Source organism: Corapipo altera, unplaced genomic scaffold (assembly GCF_003945725.1).
Source record: "Corapipo altera isolate COAL_440 unplaced genomic scaffold, ASM394572v1 1, whole genome shotgun sequence".
Classification (NCBI taxonomy): Eukaryota; Metazoa; Chordata; class Aves; order Passeriformes; family Pipridae; genus Corapipo; species Corapipo altera.
The window spans coordinates 2,649,246-2,673,455 of NW_020884873.1; the positions used below are offsets into that span (position 1 = coordinate 2,649,246).

Genomic DNA, 24,210 nt, shown 5'->3' on the forward strand with positions numbered 1-24,210 from the left:
TTGCTGCTGGTTTTCTGTTGCCATTCACACTGGTTTGTGGGACAGGTAATACTTATTAGCACTCCAGTGTGTGGGCTCAGCTACACAATGAGCATTACACTGTTACTACCAGCATCAGTTGTAACCTATTTTGCCCTGGTGAAACCTCTGTTATTGATGTCCAGGGAAAGACTAGGGGAATAAGTAGTTTCCATTATAGTCCAGTTGAAAGGGAATGGCAAACAACACCATATCTCCCTGTTCATTTGCTGCATGGAAGTGTTGGCTTTTAATAACATCTTCTGAAGATTATTTATATAGTCTATTTGCCAATATCCGTATCAGTTCATGCCCTTTGTGTGTTCTAGATAACATTGTTGTGTTTCCTTTGACTTAACATTTAGTGTGCTGTGAACTTGCCACTAGTCAGAGCAGTTCAGGGTTTCCTCTGTCTGATCCCTTCCATAAGCTGTTTATTAAGGAACGACTCATTTTTAGAGACTGTAAATTCGGCTTTCACGCTGGAGGTCTCTGTAGCTACACTTGCAGGGGCTCTTTGCCTGTGCTTCCTCTGTTTAAATTTATATTGGGTGTTTAAATGCTGAGAAATCTTTCTAGAGTGAAAGAGAAGAACTCAGGCAAAGCTCAGCATCTTTTTCTGACTGATTCTTGGAGACTGCGCAATCCCAAATCTGAAATTTCCTAAAGCCCGATCTTGTTCAGTTCTGGGAGTTAAGCTTGGCTTTCTCTAAAAGACTGGCCACCCACATAAGTTTTAATCAGATCCAAACTTCTTCTGCCTGTTCTATACTCTCTTCTGCCTGTTCTCCAGCCAATTTCTGTGCAGGATCCATGAAGATCCATTGAATACACCAGTCAGAGAAACCCCACTGTGCATCCTTATGGTTGAAGAGCTAGGGTAGGTCATAGGACATAATCATCTGAATCAAAAACTGTGTATAGAAAAAAACCTTTAAGATATCACCTAATTGCAACCAAACAATTGGCAAAAAACTTGAATGAATACTGACTGGATTGCTAATGACCTACTGATGCTGATTGCTAATGATTAAAAATGTAAAGATAAGAAAGAAAGATGTTTTTGGGCCCTACACAGTCTAAGTAATTACTGTACCTGCAGAAAGAAGTTCCTGATTAGATAGGATGTAAACTAACACAGTTCTCCCTGCCTCCCTAGAAGCAAATCCAAAAAAGTGCATCAAGGACAGGAAACAGCTCTTCTCAGAAGACAGGCATCTATGAACCATCATGATGGCCTGTCTCATCATTTCTGACTCCCCAGTCGTTTGAGATTCAAGCCCCTTTAAAAGATTAGAACTATATCTTAAAATTTATGAGGATTAAGAAAAGTATTGTGGGTTTGTTGGGTTTTCCCCTTCCTTTTGGATCTTATACTACACGTGAGTCTGATGGCCAAATCACAACTGTGAGACAGTGGGACTTTCACTTGTGCTGACAGTGAGGCATGTGGCATTTCGCTTGTTTAGTTTTTGTTTTCAGTTTCTAGTGTTAAAAAAAATATTCTGCAGGGTAGACTTTAATTTGTATTACAAGACAGACTGCCTCTACCATAAGAAAAACTGTATATGATGTAGAAATTCCTCCTCAGAAAAGGTTTCAAAAATGAAACAAAGGAGGAACAAATTATTCTTTCCAGAGTCTGTGTTGAGAAAGACTCAGCAAGTTCCCTCAGAGAGGGAACTTCCAAAGAAGCTACTTTTCTCTTTTTAGGACCATAGAAGCCAATGAGGGTACTCCTGTGTCATCAAAACACAAGAACAGGAGAAGGACTATTTGCAACATTCTAGGTTGTTGCCTCCTGATAGTCACCTGTACCCAAAAAACAACCAGGTGTCACAGGAAGGATATGTTGTGTTGAATGGATTCAGTCATGTGAGACCCCACCTGCAGTGCTGCTTCCTCCCAGGAAGGACATGGACCTGGTGGAGTAAGTCCAGAGGAGGCCACCGAAGTGTATATACAGTCAAGGAAAGGTGTTTAGTATTTCCTGTAGGCTGGGTGGAGTTTTGAACCAACAGTGGTGGTAATTTAAAATGTGGATATGTCATTCTGACTCTGTTTCCTGCCAAGTACCCTTGGAATAAGGATTACATTTCACCAGTCTATTCCCATTGACACATTTCCACAACTCACTTGCAGCCCTTTGCTAGTTGCATCTATATTCTTGCTGTAAACCTTATTCCCATTCTGAAGGTTCATCTCAGTTATTTCTCTGCCTGCACCTCTGCTGTCCCTGTCTCCACTGTCCTTCTTGTCCTCCATTCTTCCTCTACTCCATCAGATCATTGCTCATCACCTGCTTTTCCCACACTATTTTGCAGTTTCATTTTTATTTCCACTATTTGCTCAACGACTGTCTCTCTTTTCAAAGTTTGCATCCAAAGTCTGTAGTGTTCTGCATTGCTGATATCTTGATCTTACAGGTGTCCTTCTGTAAGTGAAATAAAAATCCTGTTTGCCCTGAAGAGATTTTAAATGCTCTATAGAGGAGACAAATCTGTGGTATTATGTGTTGCAAAATACCAACGGCATTTTCAAGTTTTTGGTCTTAACAAATGACACATAGGACAAAAGACTGGAGTAAAGCAGAGACATGTAGCATACTCCAGGTTTCAATTAACTGTTCTGACTGTTAATTCTCTGGGAGACAAAAAGAGTTAAGTTGAGATATTCTCTAGGCTTTTGTGATAATGGAAAGCTGGAGGGGAATTTGTTTGTGGATTTCAGGACAGAGTTCACATTTACTCACTTCTTAACCACTCCCATATCCTTCATCCATTCAGCAGATAAAGCTGCTATCTAAATCAATAGGTTTTAGGCTTAAGTTATTTCCTTATCATAATTCTGGAACAAAAACAACTTCATTTGTTTCAAATTGGAGTCATTCCCAGTTCTTAGTGGTAAAACAAATACATATATACACGTCTATATAAATGCACATGTACACAAAGATACACGGTGGAGTTAGACTAGATATATAATGTGAAAAATGGAACTAGAGTCATCAAACTGTATTTATTAATGAATTTTACATCAACAAAAAGTAATAACCTCTCTAGAGGATGCTGTTTGTTCACTGGGCAATTAAAAACTGAACCTTTAACTATCTTAACAAAGGGATGCTTGGTTTCTGAGACATTTGGCAGATTTATCCTTTAATATATTTTTATACAAGTTTACATTTCTGTTTTCACTGTACTTTAATTCAGTACTTGATTTTGGATTTTAAGAGCATCAGCCAGATCTGATTTCAAAGGAGGGTTTCAGCAACTACTGTTGCTGTTTTGCTCTTTAGCAGAACTGAACTGTGTCTGAGTTAGATGCCACTTCCTTGCCTTTCCCCTAGAAATTTCCCAGAAAAATTCCGGAGGTGCTACATGCCTCTCCTATTTTTCTTCTACTTTGCCTTCATGCCTTAGTTCTGGAGGAGGATGACTATAATCCAGCACAGAATTCCAGATTTTCTCTAGCCATACTACCTGCTTAAAAACACTTCCCATCTCTCCATGCCACAGTGCTTCCTCCAGAGGTTATAAGCATCCACCTTGCTCTTCCCTGACTGTTGTCACCATTCTCTAGCTTCATAAATGCACTTTCAAACTGCAATTAGTAGCATATAACTGACTCTCTGCCATGCCAGTTAGACAAAATCACTAAACACTCCACCTTCACCTTCTACTGATTCCAAGTATTATTCCTGTGCATTCTGAGATGCCTCCTTTTTTTTCCCTCCTGGAAAATACCTGTCAGAGCCTTTTGTGGCAATTTGCAGTTATCAAAACCTTATGTTACATATACATTGCTTTTTTTCCTGTCTAATCAATTTGTAAGGCTATTCCAAGATTTCTTCTTTCCAACAGTCAGTAGTGAATAATTTATAGCTACAAGCTAGTTATACACTCACATTTCAATTTGTCCTGTAGCTTTAATAGCTCTTACTATCAAAGTATTTGCAGATGTAGCCATTAAAATAACCTTTTGCTAGTCTAAACAATTAAAGAATTTTCTGTTTCCTTTTAAAATAGATGTTCTACTTCCTTGCTCATTCTGTAAGTCTTTATCTCTACCTGTTACAGTTTGAATTAATATTTACTGAACATGAATGACCATGTCTGGGAATTACTACTATGCCTCAGTTTATTTACCTAGGAAATTCCAAATTCCCTTCATCCATCTTGAATTCATTTAACTTTCTCCCACAACTACTATTCCCAGTCTTCTCTGTCTTAATCAGAGCCTCTTTATTGAGCCATTCCTGGCCTGATTAGTTTCTGTATTTGCATCCTGATATCCAGGTGTTGTTTTCCTCTGTAGTCTCAGTTCCTTTGTCTTCATTCCTTTGCCTCAGTTTTCATTCCTCTGTATTCACAGCAGGTTTAACTCAGCAATCAAACCAGACTCTGAGGTGGAGCAAAGTGGTTGCCAAAGATCCAGAGCTTTCAGGTGAGGTGATTAAAGCTCAGTCCCTCAGCAGCAGTGCATTCATGTGTCCTCACCTGGAAAATACCGAGCAGAGAGTGAGTCTTTAGAAGCTGATTTGGAAAAATTAAACAATCTCTTTCCAGCTTGTGTTAACTGTGAATTTCCAAATGACTGTAACATGGCCAAATTTGGTGAACTTCTCTAGAGGATGAATAAAAGACCAATGTAAAGAGCTGTTCTCTTTCTGTGTCAGGTTTTCTGCTCCCTTAAGAATGTTCTCTCTTTCTTGGAAGAAGGTAAGTAAACTGTTCTTAAAATGAATAATAAGTCTCATTTTCTTCTGCTCTAGTTTTTAGTAATGATTGGACTGTTTTGGCTGGAATCTTACATCTTCCTTTCCATTTAACTAAAACAAAAAATCAATCTGAAGCAGAAAATGAGCCTGGAAACTTTCAACCAGAACAGTTGGTTTAGTCATGTTTTAAGTAACGGGAAACAGTGTTCAATGAACTTTAATAATATAAGTAGTTCCTATTTTACTTATAACAAGAATTTTAGTGTAGAATACGTGTGTGTTTCATTAAATACCGTAAGCTGAAGTCCCTATTATTTTTACTATGTAATGATTATTGTATATTTAAATGTAAGAAATGTACCAAAACTTACTGGAAATCATGAAAGCATGTGAGCTCTCAAGGTGTTTCAGTTTAACAAACCACTTCTATAGGACATACTGGATAGTTAAATTTGATGCACTTCATAAAACAATGTATTTTTAAAAAATTTATATCCTATTAGAGCAAAAGCCTGGTGGGAAAAGAATTTTAGCTGCTTTCTTGGGTCTGCCATGGATTTCCTGAGAATGAGCACAATAATTTAGCCTTCTGTTTTCCTTTGCCTTATCTTTAAACATTTGTCTATACATAATCCTTTTTCCTCCCCTGTTTCTCATAAATGCCTCTAAAGCCAGGATTGTTCTTTAAATGGGCCTGCAGTAACTTGCATGCTTAATGGTCCTACTTTTTCTCTTGATTACTGGCAGAATTTTAAATAGTGCTGTCAGCTAGGTTTTTTCTAAATCTGTTCCAATTCCATATGATGACATGTGTGGCTTGAATTTTGGTTTACATTTATCCTAAATAAGCATAATCATTTGTCTGGAGGACATAGAAGTGATACTATGGTGATTCCTTCACCAGCCTGACTGGAGCAGCGTGGATTCTGTACTTGCAGTGTAAGTTGCTGGTATTGGTTTGTTCCTTGCTTGCAGACAATAGATATTTTGTTAATGCCCCACAGCCTCTGTGAAACTTCAGATTGAGTTGACATAATAATGTCTGTTAACACAGTTCTGTGGCCTACATTCCTGGAATACTCAGCTGATTGTTGATCCCATAAACACATGTGTGTTACTCATCATGAAGTGCACGCTCCTGCTCAGTGTGTGCCAGGAACTAATGGCCTGGATGAAAGGGCTTTGTCCAATCTTTAAACACAAGTTGTTCAGTATGCTTATATGCAAGTCATGCAGCCCAATAGGTTCAAACACACACCACAGGAATCTGAGATCACAAGGAACTTCCTTTTGTGGTCCTTTTGTGAGGATCTGCATCTTGATTTAGCTCAAACAAAGTCCATGTGAATGCAATTAAATGACTTTGATAAGCTGGAGTTTTTTAATAGTAAACTGGAGTAAATTACCTCCAGCAGTCTGGAGTAGATTTAGAAACAAGCAATAATGCAAGGGATATTGGTACATGGCATTTTGTTTTCTCTTTTGACCTGTTAAACCTGAGTCCTTGGACCTTTTGTTGTCTCCAGGCACTTATCATGAGACTTTCTTTGAGCATCAAAGACTTCCATTAGGAAAACAAAGTTCTTGGCTTATTTTAACAGAGACATGTTGACTGAGCTGCCATGACATTATTCGTTTTTTCATTAGACAGGTGAATTTCTCATGGGCTTAGAGTCCTGTGTAACAAAATCACCTTACTTCAAAACCATGTGTTTCAGTAAATGCAAAGAAGTATCATATTTATCTGAATGTCTTATCTGGGGCTATCTGAGCATTTAAGCTTCTCTTCAGAAGGAGGAAAGATCTTTTGCTCTCTTTCCAAGAAAAACTCAAGAACTATTGCATGAGTGTTTTCCAGAATTACGAAAACACCGGGAAGCAAGGGGGGCTTGCTCACTTTGCTTCAGTGCCTTTAGTACTAGGTTATTTTTACCTCTACATTGCTACATATGTTCTTTCCATTCTTCAAGCCTTAGCTTTTCCTCTCTCTTCTTTTTGTTGACCAAAATGGAAGACAACATGCGAGTGTATGGTTCATCCACCCTTTTGAGTAATGGGAACATTTCCTTGGTATCAAAAGGGCATCATTGAACTCGAGCGCATTCAAAAAAGGCAGCAGGGATGATTGATTACACAGCATCTGGCTAAGGAATGACTCAGTAATTTACACTTCTCCACCCCACATTTTTAAAATATAGGCTAGATGTTGGCAATAGTATTAAGGCAGTTGAGAGATACAGGTTGTTTACTATCCCTCCCAACTGAGTGAACCTAATAGGAGACCAGCTCAAAAAAAATGGGGTAGTTCCTGAGGAAATTGAGAACAGACCTGTGGAAATCCTCAAAAGAGAATGCAGATGCAAGATGTTCGTGTGTCAAGAGATGCCTGCATAAGTATTTAGAAATCTTAACTAAATCATGTCAGCTTTGGGGAATGACATGAGCTGAAACAGTTAGACAGGAAGATACTTAGCGGAGCTGTGATAAAGCCTTTCCTCAGTGAGTTATGGCTGCTGTTTGACTCAGGATCCAGGTTCAGATGGACATTTAGTATGAAAAAAATATAGCTATTCTACTTTTCCCCCCAAGTGCAGTATTGAGAATACTTCTCTTGCATTAGAAATTTTTGTCAGTAAGTAGGAAAAAGACCGTAATATTATCTTGGTGACTGCAATGGCATCATTTTGTCAGCACAGTAGACCTTGGCTCTCCCATGACAGAGGGCAGGTTGAATAAAAAAGCATTCTTGAAAGACATTCTGATTCTTCTCCTTTGTGTGCTAAGTGTATGTGGTAGCATAAAATTTTCAGTATTACCTTACTAACCCAAATGTTTGGAAGACAATATATTAATTCTCTAAGCACAGTTTTGAAACTTAGCCTGAGGGAACACAGATCAAAATTTCCTGCCTGGATGTAACTTGGAGATGCATAGAAGCCTCCAGAGGTTTTGCAGATTGGAACCTGATATTGTAACTAGACAATTAGTCAGGAGGTGTTCCAAGCTGTTTAAAAAGAAAGCTTGAGAAATCAGGCACAGGGAACTCCCAAAGACTCTGATTTGGCTGGGGAAAAAAAAAAAAAAAGCTTTTGGCTCTTGTGAGTGTAATCTCCATATTGTCATGCAAAAACTCTGAGCTCAGGTTGAGTTATCCTGCATTTTTTGGCTTCTGCACTTTAAGGGTAAGCTGTTGAGTTGCTGTAATATGTTCACAATTTCATACTCTTACCATGAGTGTGGGGGGTAGAAATCCCCAGGTGAGCGAAGCAGAGAGACCAGAAGGTTGTTAACCTGAAGCAGGTGAACAAACTAAGAATTATTGACGTTTTCAGGACTGATTCATGTGGCTTTAGCTAAATCTAGCCATTAAGAACGTGTCCTTTGGAGATGTCTGAGGTGGTCTGCACTGGTTGTGCCAAACTAACAAAGAAGTTTCCTGTCCAAAATAATCTCGAGAAAGCAACGCTACATGGAGATTTCTGGTCACCTTTCAGTCACACTGTTTTTTTCAGAAGGAAGAAGAAAAGGTTAATTTGTGGCCAGTCATCTTGGTCCTCCTTTATTCTCATGCTTTGCTTCATGTATTTTCTGTAGGTATTTCCTCAGAGAAGCCATGAGACTGTGTACATATACATGTTGGTACATGAAAGTTTCCATATACTTTTCTCCCAATTGTTGAGCAGTTGAGAAACCTCTTCATTTTGAGTCAGATATTCAGGAGGCAGAGTGGTTCCCAGTCAAGTTTTCTACTATGTTTTCTTGGAACCTGTTCCATGTTCTGGTGTGAGTTTGCTTTACGAGTTTGCTGCAGTTGTATTAGTTTTAGATAAAGTAGTTTGTAATATGTAATATGAGCTGAAGCAAAGTCTAGAAGCTGAAGCCACATTAGGTGAGTTCTCATGCAGGCAAAAAAAATCTTTCTGGCCTAGAAGACCTCTCAAGGCAGGACTAAAGGTGGATGTGACAAGTGTATGGTGCAGTGTGACACCTGCAGTGTGACAGCTGCTTCAGTTCATGTCCAGTGCCTTGTAGGTGACCTGCTTTACATGTGGCTGAATATCTCATCTCAATGAGGATGGCTCACATGGCACACAAATGCCACAGGAGATTGTCCAGTAATGTAAGTGGATGAGTTTGATAACTGAGCAGTCATCATATATCTACCAGTGAAACAAAGACAGGAGCTGGAACTTTACATGTCTCTCAGTGACTGATTGGGTGCAAATATGCCAAGAAGCATGTTGGAAATTAAGACTGGGATTTTGCAACTGATGTAATTAATTTTATTTGATTTTTCTGCTTAAAACTTTGAACATCAAATGTTGCCCTTTTTTTTTTTTTTGTTATTTTGTTAAAGTTTGAAATCAAAATCATCCAGAGTTAGCGTGAATGTTCTAAAATATTCAGAGGTATAGATATCAGTTATATGTTGCATACATTTTTCAGCAGCAATCCCTTTAAGGTGCCATAAATTAAAAACTAATTCTTGATGTTAATCTATGTCAGGAAGACAGGCACCACAGAGAGGTATTATCTTACAGTCCTGTTAAGTGATTTCTATCAAGTTTCCTTCTCTTTCCCTATAGTATTGAGTTTTAATTTCACACCTGCCCACCAACTATGTCATCCAAGTGAGACTGAAAGTTTGTATAAACACTTAATAAACCCCCACTACTTTCTATCTAGAGAAACTTTTTGTATACTACATCCCTTAGAAATTTTGCTACTAAGAGTTAGGAATTTTTTTCTTAGCTAATCTGGCTCAGGACATTGTTTTGTCTAAAAAAGAACTTGTGGGTTGTTTGCGGTTTTTCATTTGTTTGTTTGTTTCCTGATTCTAAGGCAACTCTTGCATCCCTATTGATCTTGGCCTTAGAGCACTTGAATTTGGGAGCACGCAAAACCCCTCATGGATCCAAATTTCTTGTCCACTTCCCATTTAACTCTGTTATACTTTGAGGTTTGAATGGACTTTAAGAGCTCTGGTTGTGTGGGTTGGGTGTGCACCCTCCAGCAGAGCAGGAAGGGAGTGAGGTACGGATGGACAATGTACTTCCAAGTCTCTGGACACAGAAACCTGCAGAGAGGTACAGAAGGCAGTGAGGCAAGTTTGGACCCGCCTCATACCAGAACTTTCCGGTGGAGCAAAGCTTAGCATAGAAAAAAAGCAAGAGAATTTAGTAATCAGAAGGAGGATATCCTTAGATTATAAAACATCACTCAGGAGTGTCTGGAGTTTGTTGGCTTTTCTGTGATGTGTTATTTTGTTAATAATGAAATTTTGGAGCACTTACTTCACTGGTAGAAATTGTTCTTTTTCAATTAAAATAGCCAGTATATCCATTTGACCAATATAAATCATTATTTATTTTTTCAGGTTCCATGCACTGGGAAGAATCTTTACTGCATCTGTTTTTAAAATGACAAATAGGACTTTATTCTTGGCAGATACCCATCAAATTTTAAACCACCCTCTGACAGTTACAGTGATAAGGAAGCTTAGAGCTGTCTTAAAACTATCGTTGGTGGCTATATCCTGGCTTGTTGTTGGTTTTTTGTTTTGGGTTTTTTTGTTTGCTTTGTTTTGTTTTGTTTTTTTTTTTGTTTCAAATAAATATGAACAGAACTAGACCTCAGATCTCAGGTTTTTGTTACTACTGCTGCTCAAGTAAATGTTTGCTTTTTCTCAGTTTATTGATCTGAATGCTGTGTTCATGAGAAATGCATCTTACACAAATATCTCTGAAAGTTTCTATATTTTTTGATAAATACACATGCACAAAAAAGAAGTTATAATATATGAATGAAAGGCTAAGGAAGTGCTGTTGCAAGCTCCTTAAGCTCCTGCAGTTGATACAAGCTGTCAGTATTGGTGCCTTCCAAAAAAATAGTCGTTGAAAGCCAAAGTTTCATGCTAGGCTTTTAATTTTTCTAAAGTTCTTGAAATTAATTAATTAAAGATTGCTGCCGTGTTTGTAAATTGGATCAAACTTATGGGGTTGTTAGGCTTGTTGTCTTTGTCACGTCATATTCTTCTTGTTCTTAATGACATGAGTAGTAGTTTTAAATTGTACTGAATTGAAAATACGTTTTAAATTAAGCCATCCAGGTTGAATAAATAACAATGCACTACAGACAGACAACCAAAATTGAGTCAAACACGAAGTGATGAGTCATTCAGAGTATAGAACACAACATTAGTTTTGATATAATTTTACAGAAATGTCAGTTTTTAAGCAGAACTTCACGTGAAAGTACATTGTGGGTTATCAGCATTATTAGGGGTTTCTGTTCAGGTATCCCTGTGTTTTTAATACATGGATACACAGTGTAAGCATTAAGAATGATCCCTATGCCTTTCTTTGAAAGTGACTTTCAGGATATTGAAAGAAAACTCATTTTCAAAGTGTTTCCAGCTACATTTGTACAAAGGCTGTTGCCATTTTTGTGTATTGCTGTTTTGGCGCCTCTGCATTAACACCAGCCTCTGCTGCAGCCACTGCAATAAGCAGGCTGTACGTTTTTTAATTTAGATAGAGAAGAGTGAAATTCTTCAGAAAGAATAATAATTAGAATTTACCTTTTAAATTGTGATTTTGTAGGTTTTTGTTTCTTATTTGAAAAGTAACTTCAGGGTACTGGCAGTCAGATAAGGTGCCATACCCCCTTCTTAGAAGCTCAGGGTTCATCACTGACCAGGTATCATGAATCTTACAAAAGCTCTACTTTCTAAAACTACTGGCTTGTAAATGTGCTCCTGTGAAATGGTGTGATTAAATATAATCCATGCCCTGGGGCAATCAGGAGTATTCCTGGATGAAGGGAAAATCAAACTAATGGTGAACAAGCCCCTAGCAATTTCCTGTTATGTTGCTTAAAAACAGAGACATGATTTTATTTCCTTTCTGAATATCAGGATAATTACACATTTCTGGAAGGTTTGCTCTTTGCAATGGAGAGTTAAACATGAGTTCAGATCAGAATTTAAAAGAATCTATAGTCCAGTGAAAGTGTCTGCAAGCATTTAATTTGGCAGGATGGAAACACAAATCCAAGTATTCCTAAGATTCATCAGGATTTTGTTCCGTGTTTCAGAGTTGGCATCAGTTCTGATCTACTGTAATGCAAATAGAAAGTGGAGTTAAAAAAAAAAAAAAATTTTTTTGTTTTTCTTACCTTTGGCAAAGATGTTATTGTGTCCTCCAGAGCTAGTGTTAGATCAAGGGGCTTTTTCTGAGCATTGTTCTATTTTGTCATCTATTAATTCTATTAAGAGTAACCAAAAAAGTATATTATTTCTGATGTACTTTCAGTTTTTGCCTTACCTGTATGCATATTACTATAGATCTCTAGTTTAAGAGTTCAGCTTATGGCAGTGAAACAGAAGTCTTCAAGTTTTGTAAATGAATTGAAATACTGGAGGACTAAGGTAATACTCGTTTGAATGTATCTGAACCCAATGTAAATGAACAACTGTAGCACCAACATTGCAATTGATATAATCACTTTAAGCATTTTTCCTCTATCTTAAAAAACTTTATGTAACTTTTTTTTTTTTTCATCAAAGAACAGTTAATCTAAGAGTTTTGGGGATTTTTTTGCTTTATTTAATTATTTTTTCAAACTTTTCTTCAGGGCACTACGTTCATGATCAGACTAAAGAAATGCTTGCTCTTCATCTTAACTCCTTTTAGAAATGTTGTCCTTTTGCAGAATTGAACTCTAACTTCTTAAAATACTGAAACCTAAGTAGATTACTCTTTTACTTTCCCTCCAGCTGCTCGTTACAGTTCTCTTTGTCTGGATGAAGCATGAGGACTCCAAAACTTTCATTTTCAGACACTTTTCGCTCAAAATAACTGAGCTTAACTTAAATAACAGGTCCTTGCTAACCCAGCATAGGAATGTCCTGCTATTAGTGGAATCCAGTGCCAGACTATAGTCCTCAGCTAGAATTTACTTGTTTCTGTGTGATTATATTCTTATCAGAGTGGATATTTCTCCTTTTGTCATGCCTGGGGGCACAAAAAAAGCAGTCTGCAGGCTGCAAGTAAATTACAGGCACGTATGGATCTTTCAGCAAGAAAGATATAGGAATGCAAATTATTATAATTATTACTGGTATAATAATGTACTACAACATGCTCCTTTTGAATGGTGATGTAGATTCAGAGTACTGGGAAGAATAAATCAAAAGCCTTTTCTTCCTCTTGTTTGAACACAATACTGTGAATTTTGCTCGCAAGTAGTTTCTTACTGTAGAAGAATAAGTACTAACAGCTTCTGCTGCTCCCTGTTCTGCTATTCCACAACCTGGACCAAATTTTTGGGCAAGTCGTTTACCTAATTCTGTTGGTTATGAAAATATGAATATATATTTCACACATGAAAATATAAAATTTTTGTTATTTACATGGTATATTGTCAATTATAATCTTTGACAATTTAATATTTTGGCAAGCAACATGAATTTGCAATCTGTGACTCAATGTAACTAAAAGAAATGCAAAAAGAATGATATGCAGTTTGAAATATCAAATTAGTAATTATTAGCAAAATTAAAATCATTTAAATATAGCCAAATATAATTTTAAACAGTTGATTTACAAATACTATTGCAACAAGAAATGCCGATCACAATAACCACAGACTCTGAGTCTCCAGAACCTTCATAAAACAATAAAGAGACTTCATTTTAACTTGGATAAAATATTTTAAAAGAGAAGTGGTATAAAGTTAAATGTTTGCAGAGGGGGAATAATGTTGTTTGTGACTCCCATGGTCTTTATCAGAACAATCAGGCCCTTATGGTGCCTGACCATGACAATGTGAATTACCTGGCTGCCCACGACTCTGCTTCCAGCAAAGACCAGTCATCTCAAGGATAGTTTAAGAGAGCTAATTTGTCCTTGTCATCAAACTTCTCATGTAAATTGAGTGGATTCTGAAAATTTGGGAGTGTTTTAGATGTGGAGAGCTCATCTATCACTAATCTACTAAATTTAATTAGTGGCTGCTACTCATTTTTTCAAACAATTGCATTTTTGGCATAGTTTTTGCTCTGTAGTGTTAGTCATTTTTTCCCCACTTTTCTGATGGTCGCAGAGACTAATTTGCATTTTTACATCATGTATGAGTTATAATTTCTAACCTCTAAATGTTGAAAGTAAATATCCATCTCTTTGCCCCAGCAGAACAGAGTTCCACTCCCCAAAATATTGTGTCACATGTATTTTATTCTCAACCATGTTAAACCTTCATCTCAAAAATGTACAGCAGTTACTCAACCTGTCCATAGTGAACTTTTTAGAAGATCATGTCTTTTGTATTTGCTTCTACATCCGGAAAATATCATCTGTATCAATATTTTTTCTTGACTCATAATAATATACCATTCACTTTGAGGTGAGTGTCTGCACTCAATATTGTTACTTTTTTCTTTTTTTTTAATATACATTAATTAAAAGACTGGAAAGACTTACCTCAGATTTTTCTTCATCTGTGTCCAAGTATATAATTATCTGGTTTTAGATGTGGTAGTTGATTCCTGTGAAATAAGACTATCGATTGTGTTGTGTCTGTATTGTGCTGATTCCAGGCAAGTTGTTTTGGAGCCAGAAGGGAAATGCATGGAAATCTTTGTTGCATCACCATTCCCATTAAAAAAACCCGCATCAAAACAGTGTCTTTTTTGGAGGGCATATATAAAATAACTTGTTCTTATCAACATAACCTGTGGGTGTTTTGGAGGGAAGGTTTATTATTTTGGTTTGAGTTTGTTTTTTGTTTGGTTTTTTTTGTGAAAATTGCAGCAGGTGAATGAGACGAGAAATAACGTGTAACAATAGGAGTTTCCTTGAAATCAGACATTTGTCAACAATTAGGATTTAGTGTTCTTCAAAGAAACAAATGGTAAACATACATGATGCCAGCGGCCATGGGTAAAAATAAAGTTGAAGGACTTGTGTGGGGCTTTTTTAAAATTTTTTTTAAGAAGTACCAAATTTGGACCACAGCAGTTATGTGTTTGTGGTATCAGCTGCTATAACTACTGTTCAATACACAGAGTAATTAATGTAAGACTAGCTCCTTTTTTTTTACCTTCCCTGTTTTTGCTGTTTTCATGTTTCTATGAATAAATTTTTTAGGTAATGATTTATAGACTGCAAGCTAGAGGAGACAAGTAATATTCTCTACTAGAGTCTCTTCCTGGGCATAGAATATCACTTCCCAATTTATCCAGTGAAATTTACCCTCGTAGTGGTTGTCTGTTGTTATTCAATCTCTTTCTTACATTTTAAGGAAAGACAGTGAACTCTCTTGCACTATAGCAGAACTGAGGCAGGGTTGTGGAGTGCCTGAAGTCACAAGGGAAAAGTCCTCATTGCAATTGAAGCTGACTGTGCTCCATGCCATGATATCAGCAGAGGTGTGATGCTGTCCATGCTTCAGTCTTAAAGACCCTTATTCTAATATTTTGATGACTATTTCAGAATCCTAGGAATCCTCCTACTCCCCTTTTCCTTCCGGTTAGTCTAAATCATCCATGACAGAACTGTCTAACCTAGCCCTGATGAAGAATTCTCTTTTGTTAAACTGGTCCCAGGCTTCGCTGTCCTTGCTGTCAGAAAGTCTTAATCTTGTGTCTGTACTCAACTCCCCTTCTCAGCAATTTAAGCTCATTACTTCTTGCCCTGTTACAAAAGAAAAAAAAAAAGCCAAAAAAACCAACTACCTTTTTTATTTTCCCAGTTCCTTTTTATATATTTGAAGACTGCAGTTCATCTCAAAGATCTCTCAGATTCAAGTGCTTTGGTCACTTAACCTTTCCTCAGGGGCCATGCTTTCATCTGTTCTCATGGTGGCAATGAAAGCCTCTTTCACCATTGTTTCTTGGTGCCTGTACGTGCTCCCAGCTCGCAGGTGCATAAAAACGCTGTCAGGAAAGATTCAAGGCTGAATGGATGTGACGTGCTGACGTCAATGACCCAGGCTTCAAAACAACTTTATAACCTGGAGAAAACAGAACAAGCCTATAAAAGCTGTGGGAATAAAAAAATCTGTTGATTTCACGGTGCTGCATAATCCTTCCTCAAATACAGTGAGCCCCCAGCAGACCCACACAGCTTGCTCAGCCTCTGGCTAGTCATTACACGTCCAGGCTCAACTCTTTCCTCAAGTAAGCAGATAAAATAACTGTGTTCAAAGCATGTCTTATTTCCTTGCTGGAAACCTTTTTTGGATGAGTTTTCTTGCAGTGACAGGCTCGTTCTCTCTGGTATGAGACAGATGAGCACACAGTTCAGTTGCTGCCTTCTTCTGGATGTCCTCTGGTGTCTTTACGTCCACCCCAATCTCGTGTGACTGAGATTCTGTATTAATCTTGCACAAGGCAGCTGGCTTAGCCCTTGAAAACAAAAGCTATGAAGGAAGGGTTTTCCAGACCACCGAGTTCTTAACAGTCACCTTTGTTTTTTCCCTTGGAGTGTGCTGTTTCACATTTATTTTAAACCTGTGGTCCTGGGGCCTGTCAATGAAAGGGATGACTTTGCCCCATCCCTAGCCACAGATCTTCCTTTGTGTTCATTATATCAGCTGAACAAGATCGCTGGACTGGTCCAGCTGAAAATGAATTCAGCAATAAAAGTAACAATAAATTATCTGCACGTCTCCTCTGATTTGCTGTGAGGTGGCACCAACACCATTGGAGGAATAAAGAATAAATTGGGGCTGGTGTGGGGCCAAGGCAGGGCAGCAACCCAGACTTAAATTCATTGAAGTCACTGTAGCACCAGCTTGGAGGAATCTGATCATTATTTATCTCAGCCAGATCATTAAATCCCAACCTTAACTCCTCAGTAGAGTTGTTGGAGTGATTTAGGCTTCCTCCCTCACCAGTCTGTGTGACAGGTGTTCTCAATGCCATCCCCACATGCTGTTATACTATTAGGTAGGACATCACTTTATTCTACCTATTCCAGCACACCTGCATCACTGGGAGTGTTGTTTCAAATGTGTTTGTACCCACAACTGTGTATCCTTAAAAAATGATTTTATGGGTTCAGTACTTCCTGCCTTGTCGATGTTTTTGGAGCTCATAACTGAGACAGGTGAAGCTTTAATGTGAAGCTACATAAGCTCAGGAACATCAAAAGTAGCAGTGTGAAATCCACATTTCTACCTTTTTGGATACCACCAATTTTCTGCACACCAAACCAATTCTGCTCAACTGTTTCTGAAGTGCCACATTTTGGCACAAGCACAACAAACACTGCACCCCTGCACCAGCTTGGGTGCCTTGCACATGGCTTGAACTTTAGGCACAGAGGTTCATGCTTTGTTGCATTTGGGTTCAACTGAGTGACCCTTCAGAACACCAAAAAAGGCAACTGAGGCCACATCTCAGTTGTGAGCACAGCACCCTAATCATAAGATGCTGGTTCCTTTTTGTATCTGCATTTCTGCAGCAGCATATTCTGGATCCTATGGGATCCTTCTCAGGGCCAGGTAATTCAGCTGATGTTGAATTACACAATGTACTGTACAATAATGCAAGATATTTTTCATCCTTTCTTTCCAAATTTTTACATTTCAAGAATCCCCTTCTGCTTGTACTGGTTAACAAAGCAAAACCCTGCTCAAACCTGTCGCTGCATAATTTTTCTTATCAAAGTCCTTTTCCCATAAAAACTTATGTTGAAATATCCAACAACCTTAGGAAAACATGTGACTTCCACCCCCCCACCCCCCCATTACTGCCTACCAGAAGTTGGCTCCTCTGTTTAAAATGAGACCTTTAGACCATTTGGGTTTTATCTACAATAAGCCTACAGAAGAAGTTCCTCCTTGACCCTGCAGCTGATTGTGAAACTGTCAGGAGAGAGTTATGCACTTCAAGAAGACATAAATCATGTAGTTAATCATAATCAAGCTGCGGAAGTTAGACAGGAATCAGTTAAAGGCACAAAACCAATCCAGCAGCCATTGCAGCTGCCCTTTTTGTAAATCCATCATTTAGAAAAAGATAAGCATCCAAGGAAAAACAAATGTATCTTGCTTGAATGCACACGATTTCCAATACAGAGGTGGTTGTCTTGAAATCCCAGCTGTAATTTAATTTTCTTTATTCAAAACATTAATTAGAGGTGAGGATGGAGGAGGGGAGCAGTTGTTTTGGGTTTTGTGGGGGGTTTGTTGGGCTCTTTGGTATGTCTTTTGTTTGGTTTGCACTTTATTTGGGGGTATTTTGTGGTTTTTTGTTTTCTTTTTTTTTAATCATACTTATAAAGTTCTCTGTCCTGCCTGATCCAACAGGGATTATTGCAAAAGAAGGTTTCCATGTCTTCTAAAAATCTATTAGGTATTGGACTGAGTGAGCGCAGACTTGGGTTCAGAGGAGATGTGCAAAATTCAAACCTGACTTATCAACTGGTAACTGAAATTCTAAATGTAAAACCTCAGGGAGTTTTGAGTCCCTTATTAGAATTTCTATCGAAAGATTTCCTATGGCTGTTACTTAAGAACATGGAGAAAGGGTAGTGTTGCTCTAGACAAACACAACTACAGAAAACAGGGCTTGGGACAAAAAATATTTGCTGCTTGATTGAAGTGAGGACAGATAAAAGGGTGGGAATCCAGTTTCACAGTGAGATAAAACAAGGCCCATTACCTTTATGTATTTATTTTATGTTAGGGTTTGGTGGATTTTATTTGGTTCTTTAGTTGCTTGATTGGGGTTTTTTTTAAGTATGGAGAGGGAGAAAAAAAGGGAGGAGGTAGAACAAGAGATCAAGAATAATGACTTCTACCTCAGTCTGCCTTATCTAGGGTGAATGCCAAGATCAGCTGTACTATCAGCTACTCTGGCATATTTAAAAAAATATTTTTAAAATAGTTCCATTTTATATAGAACAATATACTTTGGAGAGGAGGGTTTATTCCTCGTTGGATCCAATGTCCAAGGTAAATGAGTATTCCATGGCAACTGCAGTGTGGGAGCATTTCACAGAGAGGGCATTAGCTGTGTACACAGAATAAAAGATCTGCAGTAGGAGATACAGAGGGCAGCCCACCAGCAAGTCTGATCATAACCTCAGCCATCTGGTACACTGACATTAAAGCAATTTCTATGGATACATTGATTTGTGACCAGGAAAAGGGGAAAGTAAAACTTGCTTGTGCTATGGAAGTGCCTTAAACACTGGATTTCTCTGCTATTATTTTTCTTCTCTGTGCCTCTCATCCTGTCTCTGTGATTTTTATTTTATTTTTTTTAACTGGAAATTCCATTTTTCTTGATGCAGCTCGCTTTGTGCCTGGTACTGTTGCACGAAAAGTTTTGCTCTTCACATGTCAAGAGTTTGTGACAAAAGAAATCATTTCACTAGAAAACTCCTGATCAAGCTGTAATTGGCACACTTCACCCCAGAGTGGTTCTGTACAAAGGGAGAGAATGCACATTGCTCTGCTCTGCTCCTTATGGTCCTCAACTCTGATTAAAGATGCTTTGCCATCTGTGAAACAGTTACAGCAAGAAATGTGACAGCAATTCCATTTACATTATAATCACTTTGAGCTTAGACGTTCCTTTAATGCTTGCTCTTTTGTCTCCAGATAATTTGGGAATAAAACCCTCGGTGCAAACATATTTAGGGCAGAGCCATTTCTGAAATGTTTGGGTTAACTGTCTGTGTTATTCAGGAAGTCAGATTAGGTGATCACAGTGCTGCCTCCTGGTCATAGGTCCTGTTTAATTAACATTTACCATTTCCCTTGCCCTTTCAAAGTGTGAAATCCAGCCTCGACACTGTACAAGGGCTCTGTGTGGAACACCCCCTTCTCATTCCCCCCTTTTTTTTTGCTTGTATATTTTCAGCTGCCACTTACCAGAAACTCTCTGGGATAACAATATGAGTAGTGGAAGTCTACTGTCCCTGGAGAGTACACTCAGCTACAAGAGGTCTGAATTCACAGTATGCTCAACTCTTTTGGAGGAAAGACCTATAGAACTTAAAATGGAACAGGAAGTTGATTGGATATTGCTGAGGCACTTTTTGTTGTGGAGTCTTTTTCTCTTTTTTGAAAAGCAGAACAAACAACTAAAAAAAATAACAAAAACAACGTCCCCCATGAGATTTAATGACTCTGCCTTCTGAGGGAGATTTGTTGAAGGGAAATCTTGTCTTGCATTTCAGAAGATAGTTTAAAAACTAACAGGAAAAAAATAGACCTTTTCTGTGATGGTCTTCAGCACCTGCTGTTGTCCAGCAGATGGTGCTGAGGAAAGTAGATGTTCCTTACAAAATCAGGACTGGATGTTATTGCTGGGTATGATTCCCCCACTGCCCAACGCAATCCTTGCTGCTTCTGCTACATTCATCTCAAATGGTGTGGAGGAACCTCCCTCCACCATCTGCCACTGGAAATGGAAACATTCTACCTCTGTTTGCCAACCAGGTATGCAACATTCCCTGGGGAACGTTGTGTTCCTAGAACTTCATCTGTTGAAGTACTAGCTATTGGCATTTTGCAAAATGCATCTCATTGCCCTGAGAGATGGGAACTTGGACCAGACTAGCACAGCTATATCCCCAAAACCTTGATTTTGCCTTGCACAGATTTACCAGAAGGTAAACCTTTGGCTTACACTATCTGACAATTATCTGGCTGTACAATACATTACAGTTAGACCTGAACAAGTAGATTAAAAAATTAGAAAGCACTTGTGACATCAAGGGATAGATTAAATCACTAAGACAATTGAATCATATTTTCAGTAGAATATAGCATTGCAAAATGATTAAATCTACAGGCTGTTTTAACTGCCTTATGTCCTATGCTTCAAAATATTGAGGCCAAAAATACTGGAGACCTCTGCTGCTCAAAATGCCAGTTTGAATAGTTCTCTAGGGCTATCAAGTCTCCCCTGGAAGTAAATCTTATAAAGGCCTCAGTGTGAATCAAAGTTGAGGCTTGCAGTGTTTACATATCTTATTCCGTAGAGGCTGATCCAAAGCACTTGGTGGAAAGGGGCCGGGTGATGTCCCCATGTTTATTTATAAGAACTGCTATTTTATTTGTACCTCATCTGTGGTTAGTCCTAATGGTTATTTAACTTACTGAGTTATTCAGATATCTGGACAGAGCAATCATTTAAGTCCCTTTTTGTAGCTGAGACAAAACCGATCCAACATACAGCAGAATTGATGCTACAAAGGAAAGATCACAGCCATGAAGTCCCCAAGGGAACAATGAAGGAGGCAAAGAGAGGTGGCTACTGCTGATTGTTTGTGAAGGATCAACCCATTTGGTAATCTTTAAGCAGGGTTTACCTGCCTGCTGTTTACTGGTCTGGGAAAAATAAAGGGTGATGTTCCAGGGTCAGACTGGGGCTGTCATGTTGATTTGGGTTAGGACTTGTAAATTGGTGTTCAGTTCCGTATTTCATGCAAATTCTTCCTGTGCCAACAAGCAAACCATCTACTTTCCCTCTTCGTCACTCCCCTGTCTACAGCACACAGACAAAAGCCTCCACGTTATCTCAGCAAGGACTTAAAGAGTGGAAAGATCTGTCCTAGCAGCAATAGGGAATATATTTTATTTCAAGTGTGTCTGATAGGCACAGGGAATGGATGCTCCTGGAGGGGGAGAAAAAGATTGTCTTTTAGAAAGTAAATGCAATCAGAAACGTCTGCTGAGGAAATAATCTGATGTTTAAAGAAAAAACAGAAATTATGCTTATTTTTTCTTCCTCTTATTCCTCTTGATTCTCTGAAAATTATTTCTGTCTGAACCACCTGTTTACCCGGTTAGTATTATTGTCTTACTTAAAGCTTGCCAGACCTTATTTGTTAATTGTTTTGCTGTGTCTCTAAGTGATAACGTTGCATCCTGTGTTAATTTGACTTGGAAAGAGAAGTACAGGATAGTTCCATTCTGTAATTTGCAGAATAATTTATCCTCACTGGATAATCCAAATATTCAGCACTTTAATGCTGGGCTTGGCAAGATAAAATATTGACACATACCATGAAATAAAGTTCAGAGCAGTGATTCTGGAACTAGGGCTGACTGAGGACTGGTTGTGCTGCCTGGGGAAAACTGTCCAGAGCCCCACAAATTTGGTGAGCACGGTAGTGCAGTACATTTCTGTACTGGTAAGCTCTGTCTTGCAATTACTGCTGTGCCTCTGTTTGATCTGCTTCAGGTAACACTGGTGGCTTTCCATAGGAATAAACCTGTGCACACAAGGAAACAACGCTGTAAAGGGGGGCTAAGGCTGGAATCTGATGTGACAGAAGTAGGGGATGGAGAGGCACTACCCCCCAGATGTGGTGTGAGCTGTGGGCCAGGATGCCTCGTGCCCTGCCTTCAGTACTGCAGTGCCCAAGAGTCCTGCCCTGCCTGGAGAGCTGCGATAGGCATTTCTCCCAGAATCCAGAGTTATTGTTTTATCTGGCCAGAATCCACAGCTTACATATAAAACCCTTGTCTTCACCTTTATGGTCAGAGCTGTCCTTTGAATGTTCTACTCACAGTTGGCTAAATGGCCGATGACACACAAAGGGAGTATTTTCTTAGCCATTAAGGTGGCTTTTCTAAAAACACCGAATATTCAGCAGTGTTTAATCATGTGTACACCCAGCTGCTTGTCTGTGCAGTGAAAAATGAGTTTAGTGTTTTGATACATGACAGAAGAGCCATCTATATATTTCAAACTAAAATGACAAAATAACTTGGCATATTTTCTTAGCACGGTCACATGGTATTAAAAATGTTTTGTGAAGGAATTATTTTAAGCTATAAAATATTCTGTTTGTTTTTTCTGACTACTGAGATAACAGCAGAATGTTTTGTCTGCACTTATACAGTCTTCATTAGCTGCTGGAAGATGTAAAACTGATTCTAACTTCTTGGAACTTCAGCTCAAAACAGAGATAATTTATAGTGCTTTGGATGGGAAGTTTCTGAGAAAGGAACTTACTTTAATAATAGGAGATCTGTTGGTTGTTTTTTTCTTTCTTTTTTTTTTTTTATGATGGCTGATGTTTAGAATATACGTTAATTGCTATTAGTGATTGTGTTACTTTTCTTTGGATTTATTTCCATCTATATGCTTAGACCTCTTGCTCGTAGTTGAACTGTTGGTACTATTAACCATCAGCAACAAGACTAATTATCTTTAGTGTGATAAGACCTTGATGCCCTCTAGAAATATGATTTTGTTTCACTAGATATTATATAAACAGACTAAAGCAATCAATTGCTGAAGATTTCACAGTTTGAGTATGGCATGGAGCAATGGATTATATTAAACAGATAAACATTACATAGGGACAGCAGGTTTTCTCTGTTTGGTTTATTTAATTTGATTTGGTTTATTTCATTTGTTTAAATATTAGGTAAGTGGTGCTCAGTAAAAATGGAAGGAGATCATTTGATTAGGAAAACAAACAACAGAGGAGAGATGGAAAGGGAAGCACTGGACCAAACTCAGCAGGGAATAAAAGAGTGGGAAATAAGGCAAATAGGTAATCTAAGGGCTAAAATGAAGTGTCAAAGTTGGAAGAAAATACCTGGATTGAAAACTATAGTAAAATTCCTGAAGACATCACGAACATATGGTATTACTGTAGGTATTGTACTGGTCAGCCTCCAGTTTTCATGCCTATTTTGTTTAGAAAGACCTGTTCCTGTTCTTCACCATGTCTGTGCACGTGCTGGTAGAGGGTTGGGGCCAGTCCTGTGCTGCTCAAGTCATCCTCCTCTGCTGCACCAGTGCTTCCAGGCTCTTGGCAGCCTGCTCAGGTTCAAAGATCCCTGTGGGGTTTTCTATTAAATGTGAAGCACTAGACCAGCATAAATTGATCTTGACATCAGGAACACGAAAGGAACTTAAACTCTCTTCTGTAGTTCTCATTACAACAGAGGTTCTTGGTATCTGCAGCTTGCTTTGGTAAAGGAAAGCAAAGGAAGCTGTGCTCCTAGGGAATAGATCTGTTTTCCATCATGTCTCATATTTCAGTGGTCACTTTCCATGCCTCTTTTATTAAAACTCTGGCCATGATACAGTGAACACTAGATGTATTCTCTGACATTGATAATGGTTGTTAGTAGGTATTTGGTGACTACTTTAATATGCATATGAATATTTGGAGAAGTTAGTTGTTTCCCTATACTGTTTTTAGAGAGGAAATCTTAATCTGGAGCCTGGTCTCTCACATTGTTGCTTTTTAATGAAGTTGAGCCTATGCCATCTGCTAGATATACTGATTACTTGAGGAGCTTTCGTGTTGCTATTCACTTAAGTTGATGCATAATTTATGTTTTATGCTAGTCACCTTGAGGCCTTTCTTCACTCATTCCAGTGAAGACATAAGTTATCTCTTGCTGTAGTCACTGCATCATCATTATTCTTTTAAAGTAACAGCCAAAAGAAAAAACAGTTAAATCCATTTCCTGTCATGAACCTG

General features: G+C 38.3%; 1 long non-coding RNA gene across 1 annotated transcript; it reads right to left on the minus strand.

Moving 5' to 3' along the window:
- Positions 1 to 15,463: 15,463 nt before the first annotated feature.
- On the minus strand, positions 15,464 to 23,497 carry LOC113959123. Its single transcript, XR_003531704.1, has 2 exons — positions 23,314 to 23,497; positions 15,464 to 15,751 (listed from the first exon to the last, which is right to left on the minus strand). It is a non-coding gene; the product is annotated as an uncharacterized LOC113959123 (long non-coding RNA).
- Positions 23,498 to 24,210: the final 713 nt, after the last annotated feature.